We start from the raw sequence: 12,109 nt of genomic DNA, 5'->3' as shown, positions 1-12,109 counted from the left end.
TCACACAGATGTTTATATAAGTTTACATTATATTAAATTAAATTATGTAATTATAATAACAAGTAAACAACTTAAACAGGTTTGGGAACAAATGGCAGAACAGACTCTTGATAAACACAGCTCAACTGTTGGGAGTAAAATGTGTGAGACCCCACTTCTTCCTAGGTACCCACATGCAATGTGTAAGCTGACTAGTTCCCTGGGCTTTGGGAACGAGCATGGTTCCCTGGAATCTGGACTTTTTGCTTTAAAGCCAGGGTGTGTGCTTTCACATTTCAATGCTGTGACTAAAAGACCCAACCAGGACAAATGTAGAGGAGGAAAAGTTTATTTGGGGGCTCATGGTTTCAGAGGTCTCCATCCATAGACGGCCAGGTCCGTTCTTCAGGGCTGGAGGTGAGGCTGAACATCATTTCGGGAGAGTGTGGCAGAGGGAAGCAGCTAACATGATGATCAGGAAGCAGAGAGAGAGAGAGATCTCCACTTGCTGAATACAAATATATACTGCAAGACCATGCCCCCAATTCCCACCTCCTCCAGCTACACTCCCACCTGCCTTTAGCTACCACACAGTTAATCCCTATCAGGGGATAAAATCACTGACTGGGGTAAGGCTCTCACAACCCAATCAGTTTTCCTCTTAACCTTCTTGCATTGTCTCACATCCAAACCATAACATTGCATTGGGAATACCAGGCTGCTTGCTCTCTTTAACTGTTGGTGCCAGAGATTCTGCTTTCTGGAAGAGAAGCTAGACACTGGTAAATCTGAAAAATTCACCAAGTGGAGTTTTACTCAAGAGAGTTTACAGCCAGTTCGTGAATGGACGCCACTAAAACTTCAGGATGTCTTCCTGCCTCCATGTTCTTCCTTATCCCTGCCTGCCTCCTTGGGAAAAGGTAACTTATGCCCAATGCTATAAGCAATCACTGTGCTTGTCCCCTCACAGGCCAGGCCAACGTCCCTTCTGGTGGCAAAGATCTCACATTATTTAGGCTCTATCTTTATGCTCTTATTTGTTTCTATGGAGTTTAGAATTTTTATATTTGATGTCATCCAACTTATTGATTCTGGGTTTTTTTTTTTTTTTTTTTTGGTAGGGTACCAGAGATTGAACTCAAGGGCACTTAACCACTAAGCCACACCCGTATTCCTATTTTTGTATTATATTCAGACACAGAGTATCACTGAGTTGCTCAGTGCCTCACTTCTGCTGAGGCTGGCTTTAAACTCGCAATCCTCATGCCTCAGTCTCCCAAGCAGTTGTGTGTGACACCACACATGGCTCCTCTTATTGAGTCTTGGTTTCATTTCTTATACTTTATAAGTTTTGTTAAGACAATTAGTGCTTGTCAGAATGCCAAAGTGTTCAACTTACAATTTTATCTAGCAATTACAGAGTACTTGTGTAATTCGTAAATCTTTTATATACTCTGAGTTGATTCTGTGAAGGGTGAGAAAGAAGGATCAAGTTTTATTCTTATTCATGTGTGCATCCAGTTTTCCTAGACATACTTGTTAAAAAAGACTATATATGTTGTTTTCTAAAAGCAATCCATTGTGATGTGATAAGGAGTAGAGGTAATTATTCTAATCTTTTTGTACTTACTAATACTTGCTTTGTATCCTAATATATGATCTATTATAAAGAAAGTTCCTTGTGTTGCTGAAAAGAATATTTGGTCTGCTGTTTTTCAGATGAAATAGTGTGTAGACAACTATTAAATTGGTATTATGTGAAGTAAAGGTGAGATTTAGAAACTTTATTGATGTTTTCTCCATATATCCAGCCTCTGGTTACAGTAGTGTTAAAGTCACTCACATTTATGATTTTTATTAGATTTATCTGTTCCTTTAGCCTGAATAGTAATTATTTTATAAAAGTTGGGTTAACTGCCATACACATGCAAATATTTATAACCATTTATCTTCTTGTTGGGTTTTTCTCTTTAACACTATGTAGTGACCTTCTTTGTCACCTTTGGGTAATTGTTGCTTGAAGTCTGCTGTATCAAGTATAAAAATAACTACTACTTTTTTCTTGCTTACATGTGCATGGAATAGATTTTCATCCTTTCACTTTTATTCATAAACATCTTTGCATGTCAGGTGTGTTTCTTGTAGATAGTATATATTTGGGTCTTTTTAATTAATTATATCAGTCTATGTCTTTTAAGTTCATAATTAACACAATGTGAATTCAGTGTTAGGATAGTGAGTTTTGTTTCTCTCTAATATAGGATTTACACTTAATAGTCAATTATTTATCTACTCTTAAAGTGCCATTTATTCTATTGTACTCTCCCTTGATTTATTCTAATCTTCTTTTTGTGTATACAGAATCTCATTGTGAATCTTTTGCAATGGTAGCTTAGATGTCACAGTTTTTTTTAGTTTATTCTTGTCTTGGAAGGTTTTTATTTATGCTTTGAATCTGAAGAATAACTTTGATGCAGATAACAATGTATACTGGCAATACTGAACTAAGACAGATGAGACTGGCCAGAGGAATTAGCATAAGCAGGTTTATTGTCTGCAGACTGTCCAGCAGGGGCTTTCACCTAAAACAAATCCTCCCTCTGAATGCCAAGTCTAGACATTCTTTGAACTTTATAACCAGTGGTAGGCAGGAGGTGCTTGGAGATGTACATTTTTGCAGTGGTCTACATAAAAGTGATTTTTTTTTTGAGTTCTCAGAAGGTACCTATTGTCCCATTTCTTAGAACGGTTTGGGATTTTGCACATTATACCATAAAAGCAGAGTACATACATTAAGTTTGTGGTTAAATTTAGTTTTTGTAGGACAGAGCTGAGCAGTAGGAAATAGAGCATCTAAGTACAGTTGAGCCCTTTTGCAGAGATCCTTGCTGATATTTTGTTAAAAAGAAAAATTGTGGTGAGAGTCTCTGGGGAAGCTTAATTAAGATGACTATGTGGAAGAGGATGTGCTGCTACAGTGTTTTTCTTTCAGTGTTCGAAATATATTATTGCATGTTCTGCTGGCATTTAGAGTTATCCAGCTACATTACCATTTATCAATAACTTTTTGCTTCTCCCTTGAATTTGTAAAAGTCTTTCTTTGCTCTGAATTTTGTCATTTTAACCCAAATATGATGTTGAGAAGTTCTTTATGGCCATGTCTGTTAGGTTTTCTAAATGTTTTCTGTACCTGGATGTCCATCTTGTTCTCACAATTAAGGAAATTTTTCTGGAGTAATTTCACCATAAGTTTTCTATTTCATTAGTCCTTATACACTCCTTCCTTCAATACCTTAGTCTTCAATTGGTCATTTAAAGTTGTCCTAGAATGATTGTATATTGTTTTAAAGTCTCTCCTTTTTAGTACTGTATGAAAATTCTACTTCATCTACCTTGTCTTCAATACTTAACATTCTTCAAGACATATTATACTGGTCATATTTCCCATTTGTAATTTTAGTTGAAATAATAAAACTTATGATTTTTAAATTTTCTACTTTGTTATTTTTTTCTGAAACTCTATCTCCTTGTTGGAATATTCTTTTGAAACTTGACTTGCCTTCATTAATTTATTTCTTAGTACTTTAATTTCTTAAATTATTTTCACAGTAGTTTGAATTCTTTGCTCAGCATATTCTCCACATCAGTGTATGTGGATTAAGTTATTGGGGAAATAAGAACTTTGGTAGTATCCTAATAGTTGCTCTTTCTTGTTTCCTGATTTAATGTTCAGTGAGGTTTTTGTATACTTTCAAATAGATTTCTCTTTTTCTCTAAGATGTAGGTAATTTTGTTGGGTAGATTTCTCTATGGATATGCCCTGACAGAGTTTATGTTCCATATTCAAAGCCCTAACTCATTGACAAAAGTTGTGGGACCACAAATATATAGCACTTTAGTAGGAAAGAATAACTACCAGTAATAGTAAAAACTTAAAAGAAAAGGAAAACACATGTTGATTTTTAAGGAAAACAAAAACTTTTAAAAAATGTTTTTTTTTCAACTCCAATAACCAGTGAAGAAGTGGTAATAATGTACAATGCCCAAAATTTAGGCATTAATGATTCTAATTTTAATACTAAAATATATAGAAAAGTGGTGATATAAAAAAAGAGTGACAACAAAAATGTGGAAAAGAAAAAAAAATGGAGCACATGCAAATGAAAAATTAAGAAAAAAATTACAAAGTAAGAAACAATAAAACAGTTAAATATTATGTAATTTAGAATGAGAATAACAAAATTTTTTACAAAACTACTTACAAATGCAAGACCAAGAAAAGTATATGATTTCCCTAGCTGATATAATTCAAATGTAGACAGTTTCTTTCACATTTTCAAGTCTTAAAATTAATCATCATTTTGGGGTTTCTGAGGAACAACTTTAGTTTTACTTGTTTCTTCTCAATTCTAGCCCAGACAGGCCTAACAAGCCACTGTGTCCTAGAGATATAAAACATGCAAGACAATTTAATCTGTCAAAGACAGAGTCTCAGCAGTGAAAACTTTATAAGGGAGGAACCCACTCAGTGAGTTGCCATGGAAGTGAATGTTGTTGCTTTAGTTGAAGAATTGGCGGTTCTTCCTTCAAATGCCTCTGAGAATAGTAAAATGACCAGACATGGGAGATCATCTCACCTCGCTAGAGCACCAAGTTTTCTACCAGAAATAATTCTTACTCTCACTGTCATATAGTTCCTACAGTCACATTTGAATGAAACTCACTTCAGTTTCTATTCCTTGGATTGACCATGTAACCATGTCTATAGATTTCAGAGCTCATTGAAGATCTGTTTCTTAGTTTGTATTATAAATAGAGCCTGAAATTGTTGGGTCTTGAAAATATAAGAACATAAATGCCAGGGTTACTGATCTTCCATAAAGAAAGTCTATAAAAATAACTCCAAGTGAAGAATTTTCCTATGTAGGTGATTATGAGTCTATTGAGAAAAATCTGCAGTGCACCTGTCCTCCATTGAAATTTCTGGCAGAATCCAACTGGCTCCTTTGCTGAAACTGTTTACTGAAATTTTAAATATTCTTTTTTTAAGACTATAGAGGGTGTGAGGCTACCAGCGAACAGCTTCCACCTAGCCAGTTTTTCCCTGACAACTGCTGCTGTTAAACTCTTTTATGAACACTTTTGTTACACTAAAAACTATTTCTGGGTTTTATTTGTCCATTGTCTCTATGTAATTGCACCCCCAGTGTTTGCCTCTTGCCAGTGTTTGTGCAGACACACACCATTTGTTTTGAGTCAAATTCAGGGTGCAGTCAGTAACTGCTGTATGCATCTAAATACATACTTTTTTACCATAGTTTTTTAAAAATGATTTTCCCTAGAGTGGAAATTGATGCATACTCTACCCTCATATATTGGTAAAATCAAGAAAGCTTTTAAAACCAACTTCATCATTTTATTAAACTAGTTTTTCTATCAGTAAAAGTTTTACCAAAAATATGTAGATTTCTGTAAGCCCTTGCTTATCTGAATGAAACACTGAAAACACAGCTTGTTTTCTACTTGATGTGAAATAATTCAGTCTCTATAACAAAATATCTCAGTTCAACACTAAAAACTTAGAATGTGTACAATGTTTATTTATGTGTAGCAACTGTGTATATGTATATTGGTATAACTATATATGTATATATACAATTTAAATTTATTATGCATAATATATATATATATATATATATATATATATATTATATATGTTAGAAGCTCTTCTTATTTTAGTGCTATGTTATGAGTAGGGTTAGATATAATGAGGTTACTTTCTTTTGGAATTATGTACATCAGTTAGTGCACTGTGTGTAAATAGTTTTTATTTATTTTTCTTCTATCTTTTTTTATATACAGTTAGTAGCCAAATGAAGATAATAGTTGGCTGATTTGCAGAGAATGCATTAGACTCTGATATAAAATGTTTTTATTTTCAATATGTACTCAAGTTTCTAAGACTAATTTATTTCAGATCTGGAAAATTAGGTGTCTTCTTAGAATAGTGATTAGGAAATCTTTGTGCAACTCATTAGTGATATTAGTTTTATCAGAGTGTCTCTCAGATTAATCCTTAGAAATTTGTTGGGCATTTATCCAGTGATCAACATCAAAGAGCAAATCATGATGTAAATTGACATATAGAAAGTAAGAACCACTCATTATAAAATCATTGGATATGTTTGTTAAAACATGAGCACTTATATGTTTTAAAAGTTGAAGAAGTGAAAAAATAGTGAGGAAAACATTGAAATGGTATCAACTTATCAAGTTGCAGCAACATGGTAAGTTGGAGTGTCACTAGAGGAGCTGAATTATTAGGTTTATTTCCAGACCTTCTTAGAGAAAAGTTGGAAAATAAGAAAAAGGTGGGGACTAAAGCTAATGAAGAATGAGAAGGGTAAAGATGACAGACAAAAAAGGGGAAAAAAGCAGGAGCTAATTGTTAAGGGAGGTGAATACAGGTTAGATATTAGAAAGTGGATGAACAGAGTATTAGAAAAATAAGAAGATCTGAGTTTCCGTTACCAAAGCTGGTCTAAAAGATAAAGTAAAAATTTCTAACAGTTCTGATCTTTGTCAATATTGAAAAGAAATAAAGGAATGAGTTTCAGATCATAAAAAGCTATATTTGGTTTATCATAAATAAACATAAACATATATTATTCCCTGTGAATGTATATAATTAAATAACATATGAAAGATTTATAATTCCTAAGACCATAAATATTGCCCAAAATAATAAAATTGTTAAATAAAAAGAGGGTATATTATGGGATGGTCAGCAAAGTCATGGCCTGGTAAAATGTTTCCTGGAAAATGTAAATAATAATAATAAAGAGTAAACAGAAATAATGTGCAGAGACAGGGAAGGTGGCAGAGTGGCTCTTTGTCCATGTGGCCACAGTTATTTATAACAATAGTTTACAATAGGTTATTAGTACCATAACCACATTATTGTTTAGAGTATCAGTAAGGTTGCTTATTCTGTAGTTACATTTTACAGTTACATTATGTAATGTTAGGAGCTTTGTGCAGCTCTCAAGAATATCCATTGTCCACAGTTACTGTTAGGCAGGCAGCTCCAGGAGTACTGGTGTTTGATGAAACATTGTAGTTAATATTAAACTTAAAGATGCTTCCAATGCTCCTGATCCACATGACACATTCTGAGTTGCAAATAAATGAATTGCCCCATAGAAAATCTAAATGAAGGGCCATTGCATCTTAGTTTAGGGCATAACAGATCAAGTGAATGCATAAATCTTTCGTTCTGATTCTGTCCCTGTGCAAAGGGGAAGGATAAAATGATGAAGACATAGAAATTGTATTTTTAGATAGAGTTTTTTAATTTCCAAGAAAAAGAAGTGGAAGTAATCCAAATAAAGAATGTAAAAAAGAATCAAGACCACAGATCTAGAGGTTGCTTATGAAAAAACAAAGGGAAGGAGAAATGAGGAGGGAACCAAATAAAATAACTAGGTAATTTTGAAAATAATGATAAGAAGACTGAGGGAATGCATTTCAGCTGGTTTCAGTATATTTGCATTGAATACAAAGATGAGTTTATTACTAGTCAGAGATGGTTGTGATCAGGGGAAATGGATAGAATTGGGGAAACCGCCACTATTCTTTTTTTCTCCATAACTACCAAGCATATGGAAGAATGTGGCATTGATGTCAGTAGTTGAGATGAGAAACATATCATTTCAGAAGCATTGGAAATTTTTAAAGATAGTTAATTTGAAGCTGGGGTTGTGACTCAGTGGTAGAGCGTGCACCTAGCATGTGTGTGGCCCAGGGTTTGATTTTCAGAACCACATAAAAACAAATAATAAAGGTATAAAAAAGATAGTTAATCTTCTCTTTGCTGAAACCATGGTTATAGGCATTCTAGAAATGCACTCTATTACGAAGCTACATCTTCATCTTTAAAGAGCTAATTTTCTGATAGGACAGGTATTTCATGAAAATTCTTGAAAGTCTAACAAGATATACCAAAACAGGCTCCTTTTGAAAAGACCAGACTCTATAGGTTAATTCTTTGCATACCAAAGCTTTTATTCTTTGTATATATGCCAATGAATTTGAAATAAAAATGTATTCATATCTGATAATTATTTGACATTTCAGTTCACTTTTCCTTTTGGATTACCATATTTTAATACTTTATGCTTATTATACATTATTTATTATATTTGCTTCCTATATCTTTTCACATGAGTTGATAAAGAACTTTCAGTTGGTTAGACCAGAGGATACAGTAAAAGAAGACACACCACTGTCCTGCATGGACAGTGAGCCATAACCCCACCCTGCTAAAGTATTGTATATATAAGCAAACCCATGATACTCCATGTTGATTCAGCAAGAATGTCTGGGTGGTTTGTCATATTCATGATTTGTGGATTATGTATCCCTTTTGCTTTTTTCTCTCATGAAAATAATTAAACTTCTATGATTATCTTGAGTTATTAACTGAATATTACATAAAATGTACAACCATTATTTAATATCTTCTTCCAAACTCATACAGCCTATTCTAGATAGTAGATGTTTTCTTCAAAAGAATACAGTAGGGACGACAGAAGCAAGGATATGCAAATCAGATAAATTTTGTAATAAAATTCTCTAGAAAGAATTATATTAAAATATTTGAAATGCTAGATTGTCCCCTAAGTGGTGGGAAGATAGTTAATTTTCTTTTTACTGAAACCATGGCTATGGAGGACAAATAGCACATGTGAGACCCTGAGTTAGATCCTCAGCACAACATAAAAATAAATAAAATAAAGGTTTTAAAAAATACACCAGTGTCTACATTGGCATATAAGTTTAAGAATACATTTTTAAAGACACACCAAAATGGTTTCAAGAAAAATCTTTATCTCAGACATTTCTAAAATTAAATTTCCACAATTGGAATTCTTATACCTGTTAGGTGAATTATGAGACTCTATTTTTTCTCCAAATTAAAAAAAAATTCATAGGTGACAATAATTTTCAAATCTTGGGAGATGGACATAAAAATATTGGATTAAGGGTAGTGTGTGAAACAAAACCTGTTTAAAATTTAATTTCAATTGTAGTATAATACCCAATGTATTGAATAATTACTTTGAACCCATATAGTATTTGATACCCCTGTTTATTCTGTGTCCATCATCACTCATGTGATCATGTCTGTAATCATGCACACAAAGTATTATTTTGTATATTTTATTCATTTCCTGTAAAACTATTTGTAGGAAATTATGATTTTCTGAAGTTGTTTTTTTATTTTGTTTTGTTATGTTTTGTTTAAACCCAGAGTTGCAAATTTAAAATTACTTACACAAACCACTGTGTATATTCCCTTTTATTGCCTTCTTTGGTTGGGTGGTTTACTTTTTAATGGTGGGCCTGAACACAGATCCTTTGCATGCTAAGCAGTGGTTCTATCACAAAGTTTTTCCCATAGAGTGCTCTGATTCGTTGGATGATTGAGTAAACCGAAGATTCAAGAAATTGCCCCCAAAGCACCAAGATGAGTCCCTTCAACACAGGAAAACATGAAATTGAAAGACTGCATGTAATCCCAGACAACTTAAAAAGTTGCTGTGTTTTATTTCACATGCCATTTGAAACCTTGTTTAACAGTCCAGAGCCTCTTATTCCAGAATCTGAGGTTTGTCCTTTATTTAATAAAAGTTCATTCTACACTATCCCAGAAAATGATACATCGTTTATATTTCTTGGAACATTCCGTCAATTCTGGCCTGCTTTCTCTCTATTTTTGCACGATTGCCACCTTTTTTATCTCTGCCTATAGGTATGTTCTCCACATTTGTTCTGTCACCAACATTTGGAGCCATTGAGCTACGATGTTCATGTGACCATAAACCTCTCTTTAGAATGTGAAAGACCAAGCTTTTGAAATTTTCCAGAAATCTTTCATAACATGAGTTCAGCTTTACTCTTTATCCATTTCCCCCAACTTCACTGTCCTCTGTCATTGCTCCTTACCAGTTCCTATATTTTGAGATAAATACTGACCCATTTAATGCTTGATTTTGTATCCAACTACAGCCTTCAAGCTTTTTCCAGTTTCTGCCTCTGGCTGGTAACTTCACTTCTTTAGTCTCTGCTGAGAAAGCCACTATACCTGTTACCATTTTTTCTCTACTCTCACTTACAAGGAACTTAATCATTTGGGTTCAAGTAAACTGTTGTCTCCAAGATAATGTAAAAGAGGTCCCCTCAATCCAAGAGCCAAAGAACTAGACAAGGGAAGGAGTAATTTGAGGTCAACTGGTAGATATCTAGTAGAATGGCTGAAATGCTAAGGTAGCCCCAAGGAAAGAAAAAAACACTTTATGACAAGGAGATTCATAATCATGAGGGAATGAACAAACAGACTGAGTCTTTTGGAACATATATTTTTTTCAGAATAATGAATTAACACCTTGCATATACAAGTTTTTTTAAATAATAGTGTAGATATTCTCAGTCATTGTGGAAATAACTACTGATTAATAGTTTCTTTTGAAAAGTTACTGTTACAAGAAAAAGAATAGAAGATGGTGTGGATTCCTACATTTAAAAAATTAATTGTTTTTTTTAAATGACAGTGGAATGTGTTACAATATTTATTACACATATACAGCATAATTTTTATATCTCTTGTTATATATAAAATATGCTCATACCAATTCATGTCTTCATACATGTATTTTGGATAATGTTGACTATCACATTTCACCATTCTTGCTAAACCCTGCCCCCTCCCTTTACCTCCCACTCCTCTGCCCTACTAGAGTTCATCTGTTTTTCCCATGCTTCCCCTCCATACCCCAGTATGAATCCTACATTTCTTATATTGTTTTTTAAATTAACTTACCTTTTTTTCATCTTGAGTGGATATAGTTTGAGATTTTTTTGCATATTGAACCTGTTGATATGTAGTTTGTCCCAGGTAGACTGTTGAAGTTTTATATTACTAAAAGCATTCCATGAAGTAGTAAATATCTGGTAGGTACAATGGTAACCTCTAAGCACAGCTAGTTGGAAGTCTGAGACAGGAGCATGGCAAGTTTCAGCCAGAACACTTTAGAGAGACCCAGTGTCCAAAAAAAAAAAAAAAAGAAAAAAAAAAGCTTTTGGGTTCAACACTGGCAGAGTGCTTGCCAAGGTTCCAATGTCCTGGGATTAAATCACTGAGTTCACACAATTATACCCCACCAATAATCATCTAAAAAGGTAAAAAAAAAAATCACCTAAACATCAAGCTTATTATTACTTTTCATTTTTGATAGACTCTTATTCTGTATAAATCTTCTAATTAGTTTAAATACATATATTTTAATATAAATATGCATTTAATATTTAATATATATATATTTTTTTTCAGCTGAATCACTTGATATAAATTATCTGAAGAAGAGGAGGAAGGTTTTTGTAGCATCAAAAAAAAAAAGGCCACAGATGTGTACACATATATTTTTAAATTTCCGATTTTCTTCTGTGTTACTTGTTTTAAGAAGTTTATAAATCCAAATATAATTTTCTTTCATAACAGTGCTTTGAAATCCCAAAGTGATAATTGATATTTAAGTCTCAAAATATTTAACTGATTATGACTCTGAAAATAGCATTACAACTTATGATAACATATAGGTAAACATTTGTGCTTCCATTTTTCTATCCTCCTTAAATGATGAAGATGTTAAATATCCATTTAAAATAATGAACACATATAATGGCAGTGGCAACTGAGTGCATTGATGGTAAAGGATAGTCCTTCCTAATAGCTCAGTTTTAATTACATATGAACATGCTTTCATGCAAAGTTAAATATTTTATATGGCCTAGACCTCAGTGTCTCTGTCAATGCAAATAGTATCCTCAAAAAGATATCCAATGGCCTATTAAGGAAATTGAAACCTCCCAGAAAGAGACCATTGCTTTTGGGTTCAAGCAAGACGTCTTTAGTTATTTTTTCCTTTTTTAAAAAATTTTTTTCAAAATTTTTCCAGTTCATTATGTAAGGGAGTGTACATCAAAGGTAGGAATAAGATTTCAACAGAAAGAGTCTTTCTTCAGACAGGTTTATTGGCATTCTGGCAACTCTCACTCATCTCTGAGATGC

This window comes from Urocitellus parryii, chromosome Y (assembly GCF_045843805.1).
Source record: "Urocitellus parryii isolate mUroPar1 chromosome Y, mUroPar1.hap1, whole genome shotgun sequence".
Taxonomy (NCBI): Eukaryota; Metazoa; Chordata; class Mammalia; order Rodentia; family Sciuridae; genus Urocitellus; species Urocitellus parryii.
This window is presented reverse-complemented; position numbering follows the sequence as displayed.